This window comes from Panthera onca, chromosome A3, assembly GCF_046562875.1.
Source record: "Panthera onca isolate mPanOnc1 chromosome A3, mPanOnc1 haplotype 2, whole genome shotgun sequence".
Classification (NCBI taxonomy): Eukaryota; Metazoa; Chordata; class Mammalia; order Carnivora; family Felidae; genus Panthera; species Panthera onca.
Window position 1 is genome coordinate 15,341,446 of NC_138341.1, and position 22,797 is coordinate 15,364,242.

Genomic DNA, 22,797 nt, shown 5'->3' on the forward strand with positions numbered 1-22,797 from the left:
GATAATTCAAATATAAAAACAGGGAGGGGGACAAAACATAAGAAACTCTTAAATATGGAGAACAAACAGAGGGTTACTGGAGGGGTTGGGGGATGGGGGATGGGCTAAATGGGTAAGGGGCATTAAGGAATCTACTCCTGAAATCATTGTTGCACTATATGCTAATTAACTTGGATGTAAATTTAAATATAAATAAATTATTAAAAAGAGAAAAAATAAAGATAATTCATCATGAACAAGTGAGCTTATACTAGGAATCCAAGATCGATCTGGCATTCAAAAATCAAAGAAATTCACCCTATCAATACAATAAAAGAGAAAACCTAAGTAATTTATCTCAAAAGATGGAGGAAAAGCATATGTCAAAATTTAAACCCCACTCAGGATTAAAATAAAAATTATAAGCAAATGGGGAACAGAAGGAAACTTTTTCAATCTCATAATGGGCTGTTACAAAACAAACAAATAAAACCCACCCTTCAGCTAACATCATACCTCATGATGAAACACTTCTCCCTAAGATTGGCATCAAACACTTCATCATCAAACAGCTGTCCCCAACATCAGTAATAAGGACTACCATTTTCAACACTTCTATTCAATACTAAACATCCAAGAAAGAAAGAAAGAAAGATCATAAAAACTGGAAAGGGAGAAATAAAGTTCTCACAGATGACATGATTGTTTAATTATCAAAATTTAAAGATAAAAAAAACTACTAGAGGTAACATAATAAATAAGTTTAGCAACACCAGAGGACATAAGGTTGATACATATAACCAATTGCATTTCTATGTACTAGCATCAAACAATTGGAAAATGAAGTTGAAAATTTTTCATTTATTATTATGTTAAAAAAAAATGTAAAACACTTAGGAACAAATTAAACAATAGTATGCCAAAACTTCTCAGTGAGAATGTTAAAATACTGCACTGTTGAGAAAAACTTTTAAATGCCTAAATAAATGTCAAAAAAAACCACCCACATTATGTGCTTGATATGTACCTTCTGAATCTATTCAACAAATCTTAATGAGTGCCTATTACATTCCAGGCACTGTTCTAGGCACTGCAGATAAAGCAGTTGAAGTCTTGACTTCATGAAGTTACATCCTAGTCAGGGGAAGCAGACAATTACAAAGAAAAGTTATCCTGTAACATCAGGTGCTGATAAATTCTATAAATAACAATGCCTGAGGAGAGAAAGTAATGAGGAAAGTTTGTCTTACAGGATAGTTAGTGAAGACCCTTTTGATAAGAAAAGATTTGAACAGAGACCTGAGAACAATGAGAGAGTGAGCCATTAGGTAAAGCAGAGACAAAAATCCCAGGCAAAAAAAAAAAAAAAAAAACAGCAGGTGCAAAGGTCCTGAGGCATGAGTGTACCAGCTTGAGAAACAGCAGAATGGATAATGTAGATGAAGTGCGGAGGAGTGAGCAAAAAGAGCAAAAGATGGCAGGAAAGTTAGGTCTCAGGGGTCTGAATCATGCAGGGATTGGAGATTTTATTGAGTACACCATGCAAAGCCATGAGCAGGAGACTGCCAAGACCTGGCATGTTATGGGGAGAATATGTATAGATGGCAAGAGGAAATGGGGAGTCAGGAGGCTTCTAAATACTCTAGTGAGAGAGGCCAGTGGTTGAACTAGAGTGGTCACCCAGGTGATAGAGAAGAGTATTATGTGGGTTCTGAACACTCACCAGAGATGTGGCCCACTGGAGCTGCTGGTGGATAGGACATGGGGTTTGGGAGAAATACAGAAGGCAAGGATTTGGGCCAAGCAACCAGAAGAACGAAGTCATCAGTTATAACAATGTAGTAAGGATGTGCTTGGAATAGAAATCAAAAGGTAGATTTTGGACTTGTCTCTTTTATGATGCCACTTAGCTATTCAAGTGGCGATACTGCGTAAGCAGCTGCATATGCAAGTCTGAAGTGCAGGGGCAGAGGTCAGGACTCGAGATAGAAACCTGAGGGGTCATCAGTCTGTAGATAGGGTAAACGTATAATCTGGCTTTCAAACTGGGATTTACTTGAGACTGAAAGTGCTAATTATGCCAACTGACGAAGCAAAAACCTGCACTATGCTGGGCAAACCTGGACAGATGGCCATCCTGTCCATGGAAAATGTTACAGCTGTGAGATCAGGTGAGATCCCCAAGGCAATGAGTGGATAGAGAAGAGCACTCCAGTGTCTGGAAGTCAAAAGATGAGGAACCAGCAAAGGCACTGCAAGCCAGTGGGCAGGAAGGCTGAGCTTGTACCCAGGCAGCAAATGAAGAGAGGCTTTTTATACAAGAGGCAGTAAGCCGCTGAGTAAGACGGGGAGTGAAAACTGAACGAGAATGGAAGATAAACTTCTCACTCCCGGAAAAGAAGGTGCTCAAAAACCATATAAATTTCAGTCTTGCTCATGGTCAGGGCTTAAAAACAGAAAAATGTTAGAGATTCCACATCATCAGTTTTCACTTTAAAGAGAAGTAATTCAGTTCCTCCTTTAAAAATACAGTGTCCAGGGGTGCCTGGATGGCTCAGTCAGTTGAGCATCCAACTATTGAGTTCAGCTCAGGTCACGATACTAGGGTGGTGGGATTGACCCCACATCAGGCTCTGCACTGAGCATGGAACTTGCTTCAGATTCTCTGTCTCTCCCTCTGCCCCTCTCCCCTACTTGCGCTTGCTCTCTCTCGCTCTCTCTCTCTCTCTCTCTTTCTCTCTCTCTCTCAAATTAAAAAAAAAAAAATACAGTGTCCAAAATGGATTGTGTTTTATGATTGGTTAAGAAAAAGATACTTAGAAAACAGCAAGAAAAATAATAACAATGATAGAAAACATAGCACTTAAAATGAGCCAGGCACTGTGTTACAGGTGGAGAAGTTGAGGCACAGGAAGGTGAAATCACCTACTGAAAGGCCCTGTGACTGCATCTCATCCTGGGCAGGTTGCTTCCAGAGGCTGTGCCCTTAGCCCTATACCTCTAAGATGGGGATACACACACACAGGAGGAGACTTTTCAGCAATTGACCATAGGTCCTCTAAAACAGTTGCATTTCGAAAAAAATCACAGGGGTAGAATACAAGATACACACTGGGTACCTGCTCCCACATGGATGAACTAGGTCAAGGGCCAGAGTTTTCCCACTCACTCACCTCCCTCTCAGAACCTCATCTTCTGTGGTACACCAAAGTCCGACACCACCCAGCATCCCCTCTGTCCCTGTGTCTCTGAGAACATAATTTAGAGACATGACTCTTCCTAAAAATGCCACTAACTGGCTGTTTACCCGGACCATGGCATCCCAGGATGGCTTATGAGCCAATGGATGATCCCACACTGGGGCAAGATCCACCTAGAAGAGTGGTTACATATTGAGGTGATTTGGGGGTTTTGTTTTGTTTTGTTCACTCAAAAACATGTCATTAATATCTTTTCTAATTGATTTGAAGATACATTATCATTTTTTAATGACCGCCTATTTTCCTTTGTAGTATGCAAAGGATACTTTGCCTTTGAAAAGGAAAAAAGGTATTTTTTCCTTTGAGCCATACTTCAGTTAATTGCTCCCTTATTAATGGCCATTTAGGAGTTTTCCCACTTTTCCATTAATCAGAAATTAATGAATATTCTAGTGCATTCTCATACAACTTTCCCCACTCAAACAATTTCCTTCTTAGGGTAAATTTTTTAAAGCAGAATTTCTGGGTCAAAGGATGTGGTATCTTATGTGTTGATACTTGTTGTCAAAGTGCCTTAAAAATAGGCTGTACTAATTCATATTCTTCTGAACTAAGCATTTCTCAACACCTTGATGATTATTGTCACTTTTTGTAACCCAATCTGTTTGCCTTCACCAATAGACACAGTATGGTATCTCAGTTTTTAACTCCTACTTTTTCATCATTAGCAAGATTGAACATCTTATTACATGTTCTGACCACTTTATTTCTCCTTTTTGTAAACTGCCTATTCCATTTGTCTATGTGAGTTGTTTTTCTTTCTCCTTTTGTTTTGTAAAGGGCTTGTATCTATTGGGCTTAGTAGCCCTACCATTAATGTTGCAAATACCCTTCCCAGTTTGTCATCCAGCTTTAGATCTTAATCTGGTTTTCACAGGGCAGACGCTTTTCAATTTTGTTAAGTAAAACTGACATATTAGGAACCTGTAGAGAGTTCTTCTGATTAAATGATTACATATTTAAATTAAATCAGATCCATATGCTTATAAGTAACCCACAGATACGGCAACCTTCCCTCTAGGAGCAATGGTCTAAGCTCTGGGGAGAATAACACATCGATTAAATGTCTCTGGGGACATTGTGCCTCCGGCCTCCATACTTTTCCCCTTCCCAGTTTCCTCTCCTTGACTTGCAAAGCCCTCCTTGAGGCATAATGGAAGCCATCTACATGATCATCCCCTTCCAAGACTCCTGTTTACATTCCAAAGCTTAGTTTTAGCACTGGAACTTAGCCCTCTGCCCTCGTGCCTTTGTTTGAGTAATCCTGAAGCACCACCAAGCACCTGGCATAGGTTTGGCCTGTGTTTGGCAAGCCCATTGAAGTGTCTCTCTGGTCAATAGAGGGGATGCTCTGTCCCATCCTCAAAAGATAAAGAAGACAGGAAGACAGAGGGGCAGGTGGATCGGCAAGGGGAAAGCCCATGGCAGGGCTCTGCCAGCTGGAGGTCTTGCCCCAGCTTCATCATGACTGTGGTTGAAATGGACGCTGTCATCTGTGAACAGGCCTAGCCTTCTGCCAACAAAGCCCAATCACTGCCAAACCCCAAAGGCCTCCAAGTACGCTGTGGCAAGAGTCTGCTCAGAGATGACTTCACCAGCCTAGGGTAAAGCCAAGAACCAAAATACTTTGTCTTCTGCTGTTTATTTTTAAATCATGATTATGTGTTCCCTCTTCTTTCAGGGACATCAAACATGAAGGAACATTGTGCAGGGACTTCTGGGGGGCCTGGTCATTGGCAAGAGCACAGAGGAGATGTCAGGCAGGTGCTAGGAACAGTGTATCCATGGCAGATGTTCAAAGGACTGACCACACTTGGCTAGACTTGCTGTCCAATAAGTGTGTCTAGTCCCAAGGCTGTGGTCATCTGGGAATAGTCACGGGGCACATGGCTCCCCAACCCCAAGAATAGTACTTCCCCTGGTGCATCCTCCACAGGAAGCTGCTTATCTTCAAGTTCAAGAGGTGGAGTCACATCTTCATTGATCTCAGGCTCTTCCAGTGCAATACTTCTTCACTCTGTTTTGTGTAAATCTCAGCTCTTTGGAGGCTCATACCTTCAGGCAAGCTATTCACTACTACTCCCTATCATATTCATTCATCAAAACCTTCAGTGTCAGGCAAATGATTACATCCAACCAAAGTCCCTAAGTGACCTCAACATCTTCCAGATGAGCAGGCCAGCAACCTGTGGGCTTAGGGGAGACTCCCTTAGGGGAAATGAATGCTGGGAGGCAAAGGCAGCAGAGTCTACTACAGATGACCTTCCAGTGTGATTGCAGGACTGGTTCTGCCATGGGCACAGCAGAAGGAAGGATGGGCCCTTGACTCTCCTGAGAAATGCATTTTTAGATGCTGTGAACCCCCTACAGTCAAAGATATACAACAATATGTGTACTGGATCCCGGCTTTCTCCTGAATCACAGGTGACTGCTTTCCCAGCTATCATTCATTTTCTCCCAGTTGGTGAACCGTTTTGGACCAGTTACAGAAGCTGTTGGAATGGTTTTAGGAAGTGCCTGTTCCTGTCTTTCATAAAACACATGGCAAGTTCATTTACACCACTGGTGCAAGCCTCTGCTGAATTCAACAGTCCATCTTCTAATTTGTCCAAAACTTCCAAGGACACTCATTTTCTTAGCCCACTTCAGTTCATGTCTACCACCAGCAATGGCTTTTGGCATTCTTTAGTAGTCATTATTTTTCACATAGAAACCAAATTGTAACCACTTCGTAATTAGTGTCTTACACCTTATACCTAACTAACATTTACAGTGTCCACAATGAGGAACAGAGGACATGTGCTGCCCTGAGATGATCCGAGCTGCCTGTTGGGTGCTAAAGCTCTACTGTAGAGACATCTGTGGGCTTTGCCACCTGGCGTCTACTTACACTTCTGCTGACAACTATCCTCTCACCAAATCTTAGATGCTGAGTTTTGGTGGGCTTCACTCCACAATCAGGACTGAAGCCTATAATCTAAGCTGAAGCCACCTAGATCATCACATCACAGTAATATGGAGATAGATACAAGACCCAGTCTGAACCAGTGAGGGGCAATAAAAGGTTGACTGAGGTTTCTAGGAAAGAGACTGCTACTATTTCCTGCTGGCCTTGAATCTGAGGAAATGTAAGTTTGGGAGTTAAGGCAGTCATTTAGTACCCTGAGGGAGGGATTACGCTTCCAGATAGAATCAGCCCAAAGGAAACAGTTGAGAGAGATGGGGGGAGAGGGGGAGAGAGAGAGAGAGAGAGAGAGAGAGGACGAGAGATAGAAGGATGCTGAATCCTGGTGATGTTGACTGAGTAAGGTCCTGCCTGAATCCAAGCCTGAAACCAGCCCAACCTCTGCCCTTTTCAGAGAAGTGAAATGGTAAGTTCTCTTTTTGCTTAAGGTAGTGTGGGTGTGAATTTCTGTCCCTGAAAAGCAAGAGCCCAAGTGGATATAATCCTATTATGTTCAGTCTCATCTCAGGCCTCACCAGTCAATGAGAGACATCTGGTCACATCAGTAACAGAATAGTGGCTCTTAGCTTCCACCTCTACTTCTACCTACAGGGATTCAGCACCACCACTCCCAGGCTACCTCAGTTATTTCTTTTTTTTTTAAAGTTTATTTATTTTGAGAGAGAGAGAGAGTGCACAGGAGGGGCAGAGAGAGAGGGAGAGAGAGAATCCCAAGCAGCACAAAGCCTGATGCAGGGCTCAAACCGTGAGATCATGACCTGAGCAGAAACCAAGAGTCAGACACTTAACCAACTGAGCTACTCAGGTGCTCCTTCCTCAGTTATTACTTGGTGGGAACTTCCCACATGGGCATCTTATATGTGTTTAGCAACAACAGTTCTGGTCATGTTCTTTTAAAACACACTCTTGTTAAATGACCGTGGCCAGAAGGGTGGGATAAATCCATTGATCCTCTTAAGATCATCAGCATAAGTGGGAGGAGAGAAAGTATATTGGTGGTCTCCAGTAAGACCACTCAATTAACATGGAAGAGAGTCCATGCCATAGGAAGACAGAACCATTATTGGAAGAACAGGGAACTAAGAGCCATGCAGGCACAACAAAGGTCCCCATCATGGGCAAGGAGGGTCATTACCACCAACTAATGAGGAAAGGAAGACCGAGGGAAGGTAAGAGATGTGCCCAGTCACTGGGGGAGGAAGGTGCACAGCTTAAACCCCAGCCCCAGGGTTCAGGATACTTCCCCTGCTCACCCATTTCCTTTGTTGCAGGGCTGGGAACAATTTAGAAAGAGCCAGGAATGTTCACAAACTCCCATGCCAGTTCTTTCTAATCCACTGTAAGTCAGAACACATTCCTGAACAGTGGGACAAAGGCATGATCTATTTAACAACCCAATGACCCACCAAACATGAGCACCAGGCTCCTGGGCTCCCCATGATGTAAACTGTCATAGAACAGGGTCCTGGACCACCACAGCCTACCTCCCCTTGGAAACAGCCATTTTATGAGGTACATGTAATCTTCTTCCAGGCTTGATACAAATACTTCCTGACTCACCCTCAGCTCAGCCATCCCTGTGACACTAAGATCCTGCAATGCCCTCACATCTTGAGCAAATTCCCTTGGCCATTTAGACCGCCTCTCTCCCATCATCCCAGAATTCCTTCTCCCATTTCTATGACCTAAGGGCTTTCCTCTCCCTTCTTTTGCTATGGTTTTTCTTTTTCAAACCAAACTCCAACACAACCTTCAAATCTCAGGCTCTTCAATGGAAAGAAGCCTAAATTCAAAGCAGGAAACCTGAGGGTAGGAGCCAATCCTGGGTCTGCTTCCCTGGACAGTGTTGGCCAGTTCCTCCTCTTTGGGGTTTTAGTTCCCTTCCCAATGCCATAGCACCCAAATTCCAGGATTTCCTACATCATCTGACCCACTGTAAGCACAAAAGATGCCCTCTCTTCCCACCCCCCCCCCCCCAATTACTCCAAACCTCATGACATTGAATTCTCCAGCACTTACACCAGGGATGCAATCTGCTCCCAGTCTAGGCCTGAATGATGGGAAGCGATGTTCTTGGCCCCAGAGACATGAGAGTTTAGGGTTGTTTCTGTTTTAAAAATAAACCATATGACTCTTGCAGATCTGAGGGTGGAAGAGCAAAGAGAAAGGGGATATAAGAGAAGCTTCAGGGCTGATTGCCAAAAATGTTTCCCACCCACCAATTTCTTTAACAGGGAGCATCTCAAGGGGGAGCCGACCACATGGTCTTGATTTATTGCAACTTCACTCATCAGGCTGGTATCCTTTCAGTCGTATTGGATGGCCAACAGGCAAAAGTCTTTTCAAAGCCCCTTCCCTTCCAACTGAGGCTGGCCAGTGGCCAGAAGAGAGGTCTGAAGGAGTTCTGTGCAGCCTCCCAGGAAGCTGCTCCCGCTGAGTGACCTTCCCCCACTGAGCCAGAAATTTCTACAGAGGATCACACATGACAGAGATGTGGTGACAAACGTCACATGGAGTCAAAGTCCGAATGGAAGCCTTAGGAGTAGGCTAAGTATGATGGACACATGCATGTCAGTGGGTATGGATAACAACATGGACAACACCACATACAACCAGCCCCCATGGATGTCACCTCACACACACATACATGGATGGGCATGTCCCTGTGAGCTCAGCCTCTGCCTGCAGCTGGGACGCCTCTGGTTTCCCAGCTATCTGAGAATGGGATATTGAACCAGCTCATGGAATCTTGCTACACACATACACTCCGTCCATTGTCATGAAAAGTCATTTTAGATATTCCAGGAGTTAATGGCCCTCTTCCCACTCACAAATCCAGGCGCAGAGTTAAAGCAAGTCATGTGTTCCCCACAATGACAGCTGCCTACAGGAGAGGATCTGTGTTCACTGAGCCCGGGTGCTATGATGGAGTTTTGCAGTTGGCAACTATTCCCCAGGTACATGTCTGCAACCACAAACATGTGCCCATTAAACACCAAAACCCTTAGACACACAGAGGAATAAGTGCCTCTGTGAGCTCCAGCAAGCTCCCTCTAGAAGTAGCTACTAGAGGTCAGGGGAGAAACTCCCAGGAAGTAAAAGGAGGGGGTGGGGCCAAAAGGCTCCTATGGGCTCCTCTCTCAAATGGTGGCTTTTTTCTAACCATATCCTAAAGCCAGCAAAGGCATAAACCCAGCCAGAGTGTAGTACTGAGTCGCATCTTCCCACCAGAGGATCCTAACAAGAATGTTCTTTATTGGGAGTTGATCACGGGCCATGCTTCCTGGCTTCTGAGCTGAGCCCTGCCTGAGTGTATCTTCCTTCCCAGACAGAAGTGCCTGTACCCCAGATGCCCAGCCTTCACACACTTCCACCTACAAGCTGCAAATCCGCTCATCAGCTCTGCCCTGGGGCTCCTCTAGCTGAAAGACTCCCAGGGCTCAGTGTATAGTCAACACTGCCAGCACAGGAGACCCACTGTGGGCACAGAGGATGAGCCAGCTCAGGTATTCTCCAGCTTAGGGAGAGGGGCACCGTCGCAACAGGGATGCTGAAGATCCTTTTATGATTGGGAAACACACCAATGGTGACAGAGGAAAGAGGTAAACCCCGAAACTGGCTGTTCTCCAGACCAGAAAGTTCTAGAACATGCTGCTGTCCACTCAGAAAAGGCCTGCTCCTTCCCAAAACACCTGCTGGCTACACTCACCTTCAGGAAAACTCCAGGGTAAGATTCACAGATGATGCTCTGGAAGGAAATACAGTCCAATTCCTTGTTTTCTAAATGGGAAACTAAGGCCCAGAGAGAAGGCAGGTCTGTCCAGGGTGGTGCAGAGCTAGATCATGAAGCCAGGCTGGGACAGCAACCAAGAACACAGGCTTTGGGGCAGGTGGTCCTAAGTTCAATCTAAACTCCACTGTGGCCAAGGGCCAACACCGACTTCTCTAGTGAAATAAAAACACCACTAGCCCATGGAGTTAGGTGAGAGCTAAATGGGACACTACACAGAAGAATCCAGCACACCATAGGAACTTAATAAATACAGAGCTCTACCTCTTTCTGCTCCTACCTTCTTCTGCCAAGCAGCAAAGCCTTAGCTGCTTCCCAACATCTGACTAGATAATGCTTTTGAAGATATGGCCCAAACCAAAAAGGTTACCCCAGTGGATGAGAGCATGTCAGCCCCTTCCAATGCCACAACCAGGTAGACTCCAAGATTCTCAGGACTGCTGGATAAGCCACTCCCACCGGTTAGAGCCCTAAGCCTGCTGCACCTCTCCCCTGGGGCTCCAATCCTGTCCAACAGCAGTACCAGGATAGGAGACCCCTCCTCATTTGGTGGCCTTGGTAACCCTCCCTCAGAAGAGGAGGAGAGTACCCTGATTCACAGCATCATGCAGTCCTAGATTGGCTGAGGGGCTGGGCAGGGATCTTGCTGCCTGCAGATCCTGAAGGGCTTTCCTGGATCAGAGGGAGCACAACACAGGCTTCAGGGCCCCAGAAGGCAGAGCCAGGACCCAGGGACAGCTACAAGTTATTGGGAAGTTACAGGAGTGTGATACTACTATATCTGTGCCACTTTTGGGGTCATAAGATGCGTCCATATCTATCTGCTCAGTGCAGAGTGTAATGGGCCATCTCAAAAGGTGGTGACTCCAAGATGGATCCTGGTACTGGAGGACCACCTGCAAAAGATTGCACCAGGAGTTTCTCTAGCAGACAAGGGAGGAAGAAGATGCCTCTGAGGGCCTTTCCAGACCCAGGTGTTTTCAAGGCCATTATGGGATTATTGCCCAGCTCCATCAAGTTTCAGGGCACTGAAGGACAGCCCCAAACATCACAGAGGAAGAAGCTCTTTGTTTTGATGACATTCAGAAAAGGAAACCTCCTAGGCCAGGTATGTCCTAGACTTAGCTGCAAAGCTAAAATGCCAAGCCTCCCTCCTCAATCCAGAAATTGAAAACTCACTTGCAACATGAGCCTAGCAAAGCAAGATCTACTGCACTGACCCAGTGAGGGAAGTAGGCCACCCGATTTGGGGGTGGGGGGGGGGGGCACCCTGTGATTGGCGCCTGCAGTGAAGCATTCCAGGCTGAGCCTCCCAGGACACACACATCTCTGTCCGCTCAGTCTCCACACCATTAACAAGTGGAGATTTCCCTCAGCTAGTCCTCACCAGGCTAATTGGGCAAGAGTAAGGCAACTTTCCTGGGACAAAGAAAGTCACTTTGTCCAGGAAATTGCCACAGACAAAGTGGGCCATCTTTCTTCTCTAGATTCTAAGACCTCCATGGTGAGGTGAGAGCACACTTGGAGGTGTTCGAGTACAAGCCCATCCAGTGTTCTGAGCCTCGAGCTTCTGCCACAGGGCCATCGACCACTGACTCAATACCACCGGTGACCAAGACTTGTGAATGATCACAATCTCAACATTTTCTTCCATGTGTTGAAATCTGCTTTCCTGTTTTCCCCCACCACACTTAGATTTACTCCACAAATACTTATTAATCATCTACTACGAACGAAGCAGACGGTCCTTACCCAACTAGAATCTGAAGAGAACAATTATGCTCTCCTGAATCCCCAGCTGCCAGTACTCCCCTCTTCACCTCACCTCTTCATCTACTCCTGACATGGGGGTGGGGGAGGGCAGTTAGAGGCCTCTCCAGAGGATACAGAACACCCCCAAGTGTTCCATCCTGAGAGTCTCAAGGCCTGGGGACCAGGTCAGTAGAAGGGTGACCAGAAGAGGGTGGGCCACCACCCCTCCCAGGGCCCAAACAGACCTGTTTGGCTGACAAGGGGAGGCCCAGGGAATGGAGGCAGTCCAGTGGTCAACACATAGTGCTTCAAACCACAGAGGAGAAAGAGGAAACTCTCATGAAGACACTGGCCCCATCTTCTCTGCCTTAATTCTTGGGTCTTATGGGAGTTCTGTAGCCCTTTTGGCTTTATTTTGTTTTGTCAAAGGAGGGATGAGGTAAAAATCAGAATGCTGGTAAAAATCACCATGTCCTCACAGATGACCTACCCTGCTGGTTTTCAAACTAGGCCGGATGGAGTCCTTCAGGGTACAGAGTCCTTTACAGGATGCCAGGGGAGTGGACCATAGGTGTAAGGTAGAATCAGGGACATGAGGGGCACCTGGGTGGCTCAGTCAGTTAAGCATCTGACTTCAGCTCAGGTCATGATCTCACGGTTCATGGGTTCGAGCCCCGCATCAGACTCTGTGCTGACAGCTCAGAGCCTGGAGGCTGCTTTGGATTCTATGTCTCCCTCTCTCTCTCTCTCTGCCCCTTCCTTGCTTGTGCTCTCTCAAAGATAAATAAAAATGTAAAAAAAAAAAAAAAAATTTAGAATCAGGGACATGAGCAGCATTGTCCCTGCCCCACAGTCTCAAAAGAGCAATTCAGAGGTTACCTATTCTATATATGGAGCTTTTTGTTTGAAGAACGGCTCTCATGGATCTTTAAAAAAAGATTTTTTTTTTTTTTTTTTTTTGGATATCTCCTGCTTTTTAAAAGACAAAATAAAACCAGGGCCCGGAGAAAGAAGGGAATTGGCAAAGGTCACAAAATGGGTTGTGGGGATCTCCTGATTGTCCAGCCAGAGTTCCAATTTACCCAAGCTTTAGGACCACTTTAGGGCAAAAGTGCTGCACAGCGATACTAAAAGTGAGGTGAGGGGCAATTACTCCCTTATTGGGAACCATAAGAAATACAAATAAATGGGCTCTTTTCCTTAGATGGAAACCACACACAATCCAGGCTTGGCCAGGGTGCCTGGGGCCTGGGCGGGTGCCTGTGCTATATTGTTCCCAGGACAGACTGACGGCCCCCAAGTCCCAAGCCAGGTGTCAGGGCCTACTTCGAGGTCCTGCAAATGCTTCACTTTCCAGGGCCCATCAGTGGACATGAGCATAGAGTTGCTCCTAAGGGGAGTTACCTGGCTCAGGTATAGACTCCATCAAGGCCCCAGTCAGAAGGCCCCAAGTAGGGCCCCAGCGGGGGCTGAGTCAGTGTAGGGAGACATGGTGTCAGCGTCTAGCTAATGCTCAAATAGATCATGAATAATTTGCTGGAAGCAGCTGAAGGCCATACACATTCTACAGCCATCAAATGTGGACTGTACGTCGTTCTTAAACATTTCATTTTCTCTTTTGCCAAAAAAGGAGGCGGGGGGAAAGACACAAGTTTTGGGCCATGAGAACAACCCTGCTTCCCCTGCTCTACAGCCCTGTGTTTCTCTGGGCCTGGGCTTTTATTGGTGTTTTGTCTGCAATGGGCTTTGGCCACGTAAATGTGAATGAAATGAGGTAACTCATAATTAAATCTTCTGGCTACACTGTGGCTGGTGGCTAATGCCTCTGAGTGTCGGTGGAAATGATGGAGACAGGCAGGCAGGCAGGCAGGCAGAACCCCAATCAAGTGGCCATGGGGCTGGGAGCTAGCACATTCAACAGATCAAGGGCTTCAGACCAACGTTCTGGGATGGAGAGGTGTGGGGAAAAGGAGACAGAGTCCACCTTAGCTGTAGCTACAGGATTTGCTTCATGGTTTAGAAACATAAATGTGACATTTCTTACACCCAAATGGCATCAAATGGGATCAAATTCATATTGGTTACACCTGTTTTTAAGTTTATCAGAATTAAAGTCTGCCAGCAGTCCACACCCACAGATACTAAGCACCACTTTATATCAGCTTCTCTCCCACTTTGCTCAACCCCAGAAGATACCCTATACACCCAAGGAAGGCCTGGCTCACTGACATTCCAGACCCCACAACAGGCAAAGGGCAATGTCTTTCTGCCACAAGGGATATTTAGAGCCTGGCTGAGGGCTTTACATTTAAGAATCCATAAGTGAACACTGAAAATACTCTCACGTAAAGATTAAACACAATTCTTTTCAGATGAAGAGATGTGAGCATAGCATTTCTCTTTCCTTCCATTTATTCACCTATTTGACAAAAGTTTCTGGGGCCATTTGACCAGACACATCTGGTGTTCATCAGTATCTATTTCTTTTCTTCCTCCTGAAAGTAGAAGGCCCCATGTTCTAGTCCCCTTGCAGTTAGATGGAGCCCCCAGAACTAATTCTGGGCATATGGGCTATGAGCAGAGGTGATACAGGTCACTTTCAAGCTGAAGCATAAAAGAACAGTTGGGGGACCCTCCTTCATCCCATTCTCCTGCCAGAGGAATCAAGAGAAACTGTGTACTCTGTATGGTATGGATACAAGTGGCAGAGATTCCATGAGCTAAGGACATTGAGTCACTGCATAGAACAGAATCTCCACCCCCAATCTGTGATAGACAGAAAGCACGGGCAAGAAATAAAACATTGTATTAAACCACCGGGATTTCCAGGTTAATTTACTACCTGATCTAGCCTACTCTAACTACTACAATGGCGAACCCCATAAAACCTGCCCTAAAAACAAGACCTTTGGGGTTGGAGGTAAGAAATTAGCAGAATGTAGAAAGCCTAAATGGAGAACACAGGGAGAAAAGCCACAGAAAGCAGGGCCTGTGAGTTTCCAAGAAGAGCTTTGCCAAGTTCATAGTCTCTGGAAATAGATCCTACCCTTTCATCCCAGCCAGCAAGTATCCTTCACCATCTGGAAGTGCCCTCTGCTCTGCCCCTACCCTATCCCTCCCCAGTCATCCATCTGAACTGCATGAAGGGTATCAGAGACCAGCTGGGCGTGGGGACAGGACCAGCTACATAATTCCAGGAGCCTGGGGTAGACTGAAAATGTGGGTCCTCTTGTTCAAAACTTACAAAGAGCTTCAAGATGGATGTCCATCTTCCATGGATGCTCAGGTATGAGCCCGCAAAGTGGGGAAGCAGTAAGACAGAGGCACTCGCAGGAGTGAGGTATCACACAGGTCTCCATGCCACCAAGGCTGAGTCACACCAATGTTCCTAAAATGCTCCCAGGAGAAGCAATAGCTCCTGGAAAAGCTCAATGAAAGGGACTCCCTCAAGGCCACACAGGTAGTGAGTAGTAGCACAAGTGCACTCCCCAGGCCAGGCCTCCCCACTCCCCCACGTCAGATGGGACACCGATGGAGCTGAAGCCATGAACACCCCACACCCAACTGCTGCCACCATCAACAGAACATGTGAGGGATGAGTCATTCTTCCACGGCCATGCCCAGGAAGGAAGTCATGGTGCGAGTGCTCTGGCAACCTTGGGCAATACCAGGCAGCCTCAGAGAAGGCACCAGGACATCCCAGCAGCACCAGGCCCAGTGCTGGAGGCAGGGAGATATGTGGTCCCAGGCTAGGAAGGCAACTGATGCCTCAGACTCCCTACCCAGGCAGAAGGACCACATTCCCATAAGCTCAGGGTCTCTAGAAGACTGCCATCTAGGCATGGAGAGGCACCAATCTCCCCCATCCTCAGCTTCCCTTGGTCCAAAGAGGCAACATGAGGTAGGAGAAAGAGAGCTGGTCTCAGCCCTGCTATTGACCAACTACATGACCCTCTGTAAGGTCTCGAGCCTGTTTCTTCCATGGTAAAATCCAAAGCTGGGTTTTATGATCTCAAAGGCACAGCAAGCTCCAAAATCATGATTTCTTCCTGGGAGGACTCTTACTCCAGGGGGACTAGCCATGTCTACCATAAGGGACTGAACTCCAAGTCCTCCTGAAAACAGATGAAGAGACAGGGCTACATGACTTTACCTCCTTCCTAGATTTTCTGGAGGCGGACCTCTTTGTGGGGTCTTAGAGCCCCTCTGCCCAGCCACAGGTCATGTGGTATGATTTCACACTGTGGGGGCCCCTCAGGGCCAGGGCTTTGCCATGGAAGCAGCCAGAAGCCGCTGTCCAGCTGGCAACATGTGGGATCTCAGACAAAGGCCATGTGTAAATCACCCATAAAATCACTCTCTTGCTCCCCACCCAGCTCTAATGGACCCCACAGAATAATTTATGAAGCCCAAGTGGGGAAGATTTCATGCACCACGCAGGGCCATAAAGCACAGGGTCGCATGATTGTTCCCCAACAGCCCCACAGGCCCCAGGCTAGAACAGAGGAGCCCCCTCAAAGCATTTTCTTCTAGGCTCCAACACAGAAGAGATGTTTTAGTTCTACAAAGGCTTTCCTGGGAAGGTCTGGGTGTCACAGCTTCAGAATACTTAGGCAGAAGCTCAGGGCTCCAGAAGCCAGTTACTACTGTCTCTGCCCCCAGGATAGAAAGCAGAGACTGACATACTCACATAGCATTTCATGAAGTTTCCGAATATCTATTTTATTATTAAAATCAAACGTATGCCTATGTAGAGTTTAGAAAAATCAAATAGCACACAAAGTCATATAATGAAAAGAAAAAGCCACACACCCCCACCTAACATCAAGAGAACCATCTCATGATTAGAGTCTAGTCCCCACTATACAGATGCAGACACCGCAGTAAGAGGGGTCAGATGGCTTATCCAAGATCACTCAGCTCATGTGTAATGGAGCCCAGGTGCTCTGACCACTCAAGTGAGTGGTGCCTCTAGATGGCATTTTCTACACTTTGCATCCTGGTGCTGGGCTGTGCAACATGCCTTCTGTCTATTCCTGAGCCTCACACTGATGCAGGGCCTGCCTTGAAGAAAGATGGGAAAGGGGGATGGTTTCTAGTCCTCCTGCACACACGTGGGGCCCAGGGCCCTGGACTTGACCCACCAACAGGCTCCTCCGCTCCCAGCTCTGCAGCCCTGGCTCCTCCTGGGGCTCCTGCTGGGGCTCCTGCTGGGGCTGGCTTCATCCTGCTCCAATGCAAGACTCCAGCTGAGCCCCCCTCCAGAGCTCCCTCAGTGAAGCCCTACTAGAAACTCTCTCCTCCACCTCTAAGCTCTGAAGCTGTACAGCCCAGGTCTAGGCATCCTGACTGGTGTGCTGACCACTAAGTCTCTACACAGCCATTCTCCCCACTCTGTGGGAGTCTGAGCTGGGGCTGGCGGGACACAAGGAGGAAGAGGGAGTTAGTGTCAAGTCCAGTGCCTGGGGGATGGGGCCCTAATGACCAGAGCAGATTCACAGGGGGAACATAACACTTAATAGTTACTTGAATGGAGAATAAAGACACGAATATCTCATTTGGGGACAAATTAACTTGCAGCACCACTGGGCCCTGGGAAAAGGTCCAGTAGACCATGAGAAAGGCAGCCTGGAGACCACCAGGGCCAGACCACCTGCTGGAGGTACAGAGGCCACCCCAGCCACAGCAGGATGACAGCACCCTGGGGGCTCACATTCTAAGCAAGAAACCTGTGCCATCTGGGCTCAGCCCAGCCAGAGTTGTGTGATCCAGCACAAACGCCCGAAAGCATACTGATTTTTAGGAGAGCCCAGGATAGAGCATTTTAAGGCCTTGAACAAAATCACAGAGAAGGAGAGTCAGGATACCTGTGATCCCATAACCCTACCTTAGGACAGGTGTCCTCTCAACAGCCCCCTTGATGAGCAGCCATCCTCACTCGTCTTAGATACTTCCTCCACAGGCATTCCCACCCCTAGAGGTCAGCTCAGTCCTTGGTGGAAACTTGTATTTCTTTTTAAAAAAATTATTTTTTTAGGGGCACCTGGATGGCTCAGTCGGTTAGGTGTCCGACTTCCGCTCAGGTCACGATCTCATGGTTCATGAGTTCAAGCCCCGTGTCAGGCTCTGTGCTGACACCTCAGAGCCTAGAGCCTGCTTCAGATTTTGTGTCTCCCTCTCTCTCCCCCCCTCCCCTGCTTGCCCTCTGTCTGTCTCTCTCAAAAATAAATAAACATTAAAAAAACAAATTTAGACTAGAACCTACCTTTTTGTAATTTCCAGTAACTGGTTCAAGTCTAGTCTCCTAAAGCAATGTTTGCAATATCTGTTCCTCATAACATGTAACTAATGACCTCCAAACACATATCCACATATCCGTGGGCATTCATATATACATTTAACACATTTTACTGAGCACCTACCAGGTGCTGGGCACCAGAATAGAATAGAGCATGAAAGAGACAGAAAGAAAAAAAGAGATAAAAAAAAGGTCTACCTCATAGACCCTATATTTACTATTGCTTATAATAATAAAAAATAAATAAAATGCACAGAATGTCAAACAGGGATAGTTAAAGAGAAATAAAGGAAGGGGCGCCTGGGTGGCTCAGCCAGTTAAGCGTCCGACTTCGGCTCAGGTCATGATCTCGCGGTCCGTGAGTTCAAGCCTCGCGTCGGGCTCTGTGCTGACCACTCAGAGCCTGGAGCCTGTTTCAGATTCTGTGTCTCCCTCTCTCTCTGACCCTCCCCCGTTCATGCTCTGTCTCTGTCTCAAAAATAAAATAAACATTAAAAAAAATAAATAAAATAAAGAGAAATAAAGAAAGAGGAGAGAGTACTCAGGGTACATTTGTAAATAGAGTAGCCAAGGAAGACTTAATTATTAAGTACAAACCAAAAAGAGGGGAGAGAGCAAGCGAGCTATGCAGAAGAAGCAGTATGTGCAAAGTCCCTGAGGCAGCAAAGGCTGGGGCACAGCTTTTGGGAATGGAAGGGAACAAGAAGGACATTTTAGAGATGAACCTTGAATCTGCTCTAATTTCTTATTTAACGTACATTAGTACTTCATTATTAGCAACAGATTACACTGGCAACACACCTCGCAATGAAGATGACTCCCCAAAGCATCGCTGCACGGTGCTGAGAGCACTCCCCTCCAGACAAATGCAATAAGCCCAGTCTTCTCTTAGAGGAGAGAGGGGAGCTCTCCCATCCCTCACTGTCCTCCTGTCCTCCTCTGGACCTGCTCCAGCCTGTCTAGGTCAATCAATCAGTCTCCATTCTCTTCAAAATCACGATGTGCAGCTCACAACAGGAAAGATGGAGAAAAGGCACGCTGCATATCCGTTCACACACCACTCAGGTTGCCTTAACCCAGACGCATGACCTCCGTGTTGGGGAGTCAGCACACGGGCCCACGCTCCCCCTCTGTAACCCACATCACCTCCAATACCAGAAACATGTATCACACGGATCTTTTCCCTTTTTTTTAAGATGTTCCCAAGAAAATCTGTATTTAATTTATGGGCAATTTATAATGGAAATAGACCATATAAAATGTATACAAATGTGTAGGGCTGTATATGGGGCTTGGAAGGAGACAGTTGAGCTTAGCAATAATTAACGTGAAGGGTCTCTTCCCTGCTGCCAGGTAGACATTTGGATTGCCCGGACTCTCATTAAACTTAAACCAGAAAGGGCTCAGGGGCCAAGGTCCAAACATTCCTCAAGTCTATGGAGGACGTCAGGACACGGAGCTGACGACAATACATTTCACCAGCATTGCCAAAGCCTTGTTTAAGTTTAGAAGATGCCTGTATTGCATTACTTGGACAGAGAGAGCCAGCCCGTGCGCCACAATCAATTTTCCAGAGAAACAAAACCACGTCCAACCAAACCAACTCCAAACCAACATGAGGCCACAGGGTTTGCAGAGTGGTCAGCACATCCACAGAACACCTATCTGTCCCCACCCCTGGCTCCGCGGCCTCCAAAGGCAGGACAGCCGCTGCTCCCAGCACAGGGCTGCCCTGCTCAAGTCAAAGAAGAGTTACAGAGAACCTCAGAGCTGCCAAAAGCTATTTCCAGGGGACTTTGATCCACTGATGCTGTAATCTCTGAAGGGAAACATACTTCATTTAGAAGGTATTCTTTGGTGTCATTCCCAAGGAGAAGGCATACTTGTTTTTGGAATAACAGAGCACTTACTCTCTCCTCTCTTGTTCTTGTTCTTGTTCTCACTCTCCCTCGCTTGGGCCACGAGCACTCCAATTGTGATGGCCCACAAACAACCTTGCCGAATGCAGTGAGAGATCATAGAACATACTGTCGGCCAGAAAAGCATGTTTTAAACAATGCCCAATTAGAAGCCAAAATCCTGGATGGCCACAATACCATAGCCTGAGGGCCAAATCTCAGGCTCTGCCTTTCCCCCCTACTGGCCTCCCCCAGCCTCTGCCCACTAAGGATTCTTTGTCTCTGACCCCATTCAGGGTGAGACCCACTGTGGGAGAGGAGGGCTCCCCTAAAACACATACAGGTCCCTTGAATCCCTTGAATGCCATGGCGAAGGGTGGTACATTTAAATAAGTTTTTCCTGGCATATTCTGACATGGCTTAGATCAATTACCTCATTTTTCAACAATGAAAAGATTAAACAGTTGTTAAGGGTTATAAAATGATTTAATATGCTATTAAGCGGAGATGTAAACTATCAAAGTTTAAGTTTCCAGAAAGAGACTTAAATATCAATTATATTCGCATCCAATTTGTATGGAGCTTCCCCCACCCCCAACTCCCACTCCCAGAAACCCACATCAGGGGCAGCTCCCCACCACCTGGGGACCCTCCCCCACCCGAAGACGGCTGTGAAAATCCAGTTCCTGTATGCTGGTTTCATGAGAATTTGTCATGGCCAGGGAAACCAGGCTCAGCCCGTTCACAACACTTTTTTCTTGAAATGGAGAACAAAATCAAATTTTGGAGAAATGTTGGGGATATGTATTTGTGCTCAATGATGGGAAAGGCCCATTAAGTACCTTATTTGAAACCAGAGTAGGACTCTAACTTCTGAACCCTCACTGGTTTTCACTCAGTCACTGCTGGCAACATTTCAAAGGGTAATTTTTATTTTCAAATTACCTTGTAAGGCAAAATGAAAAAGTAAAAATTCTTTGCTTCCTCTGTCTCCTCTCCTAGCATTAACTTTTTAAAATATGGGTTCTCACTTTACTCCCCTAAACGATTCAGCCGAAAACCTGCCGCCCCTCATACTGACATCTCCTGGATTTGCCTAGTGCCTGGTTTACATAATCAGATGGAGTAAAGCATGCATCCTGCCTCAGTTCACCTCTTGGCCCCTGGACAGGTTCCGATGCTGTGGGCCCCATCAAGAGGATGACTCAATAACCCATTTTATCAATTCCAACCACAAGAGGGAAGTTAAGGCAGACCCTGCTGCATGAGGAGTGCTGGGTCAGTTTTCATAGAACACAGATGTGCTCCCACCTCCTGTTCACTCCAACTAAAGGAAATCCTACAAGAACAGCACTAGGAGGGCAGGCTCCACAACCTAGATTAGGTGCCTAGATTAGGCACCACCAGGCCCCCAGCTCCCTTCTTCAGACCCCAGGAAAGTCTTTAAAGATGAAGAAGGAATCTGGGTGTGGGAAGCAATGCAACCCTGCTCCTGACAAGAGTGTGGGGGAATCGGCTGAAAGAACACTCGGGAAAATGTTTTGCAGAATGAATATATCCCACCCCCAGAGTACTAGTGCCCAGTGTCCAGGGAACCAGAAAGCCCCTATCAGGGCGAGATTTGATTGCAATTATTTTAAAAGTGCACATTCCATGCTTTTCAAGGAGAAGCCAGCCTCCCCAAATTAACAGTAAATCAAAACAGTCCAAACACGGACTGATGTCTTCAGAAACAACACTCGGGTTTCTCATGCTACTTAATCGTACTGTATATTTTACCACTTACAAGGGGAGCGTGCCTGGCTGGACGGCCTCTGCAGTGCTCACCACAGCAGGACCCTCGCCACATAATTAAGTGGCTTTCAGAGAGAGGCTCACCATTACTCCTGAGACAAATGAAGCAAGTTTCACTGTGAGGACGGCCTTTTTTCCTTCTCCAAGAAGAAAGCCGTGCCTGTGCACAAGGCAAGTACTGAGCTGCCGCGTCTGGAAGGGAGAGGCTTTCCACACCCGCTCACATACAAGGACTGAGCTCACAGTCCATTTGTCAAAGCAGTGACACCTGAGTCGTCAAGGGTGCGGACACAGGGCTGGTGAGAAGCAGCCTGGTGACTTCCAAGTTTCTCCTTCTTCCTCCTTCCTGATCCAGTCTGCTGCAGATGATGTTCGACCCCTTCTTATTTGCCTGATTTTCCAACTGTGATCCCAGACAGCTTGTGATTAGCAGGGAGAGGGGGCTCAGACAGACCTTGAGTCCTTTCCTTATCTATCTCAGCCAGCCAGGCCGGTCTGGCCCTCGGCTCCAAAGGATGGGCATGTATCTGGTCAAGATGGGACACTGTCCCGGAAGGACACCAGTGTATCAATCAATCACATCCAGAGCACATCTGCCAGAGGCCAAGGCGGATTCTTATCATTGGAAGGTGTCCTCTTCAGTTCTGAAGAGTGGAGTCCCCTGTGCTGTCCCTGCACCTCACAGGGATGCAATGGTGAGTGGGGACAGCTGCAAGCGTCAACAGAAAGCCATCCTCCAGAACAACAGGCTCCATCCTCCCGGAAAGGTGCCCTGCACACCTCGGAGACATAGGTGAAGTTCCACTGAGGGCAGCACACTGGGAGTTCTGTTAAGGGAAAGCAAAAACTAAGTCAAAACAACCCATATTACGATCTTGAGTGCTTCAGCCAGTTTCTGCCATTTGAAAACCCTCTTCTGGGGTCTGAAGAAAGGCTGGAGTGGGGAGCTGAGGATCCTGGCAGAGGCAGACGCACTGGGGGCTCTACACCTGGGGAAGGGTCCTGGCCGGAGGTCCCCAGCCCCCACCACCACCTGTCCAGAGCACACCTTCAGGCAGAGC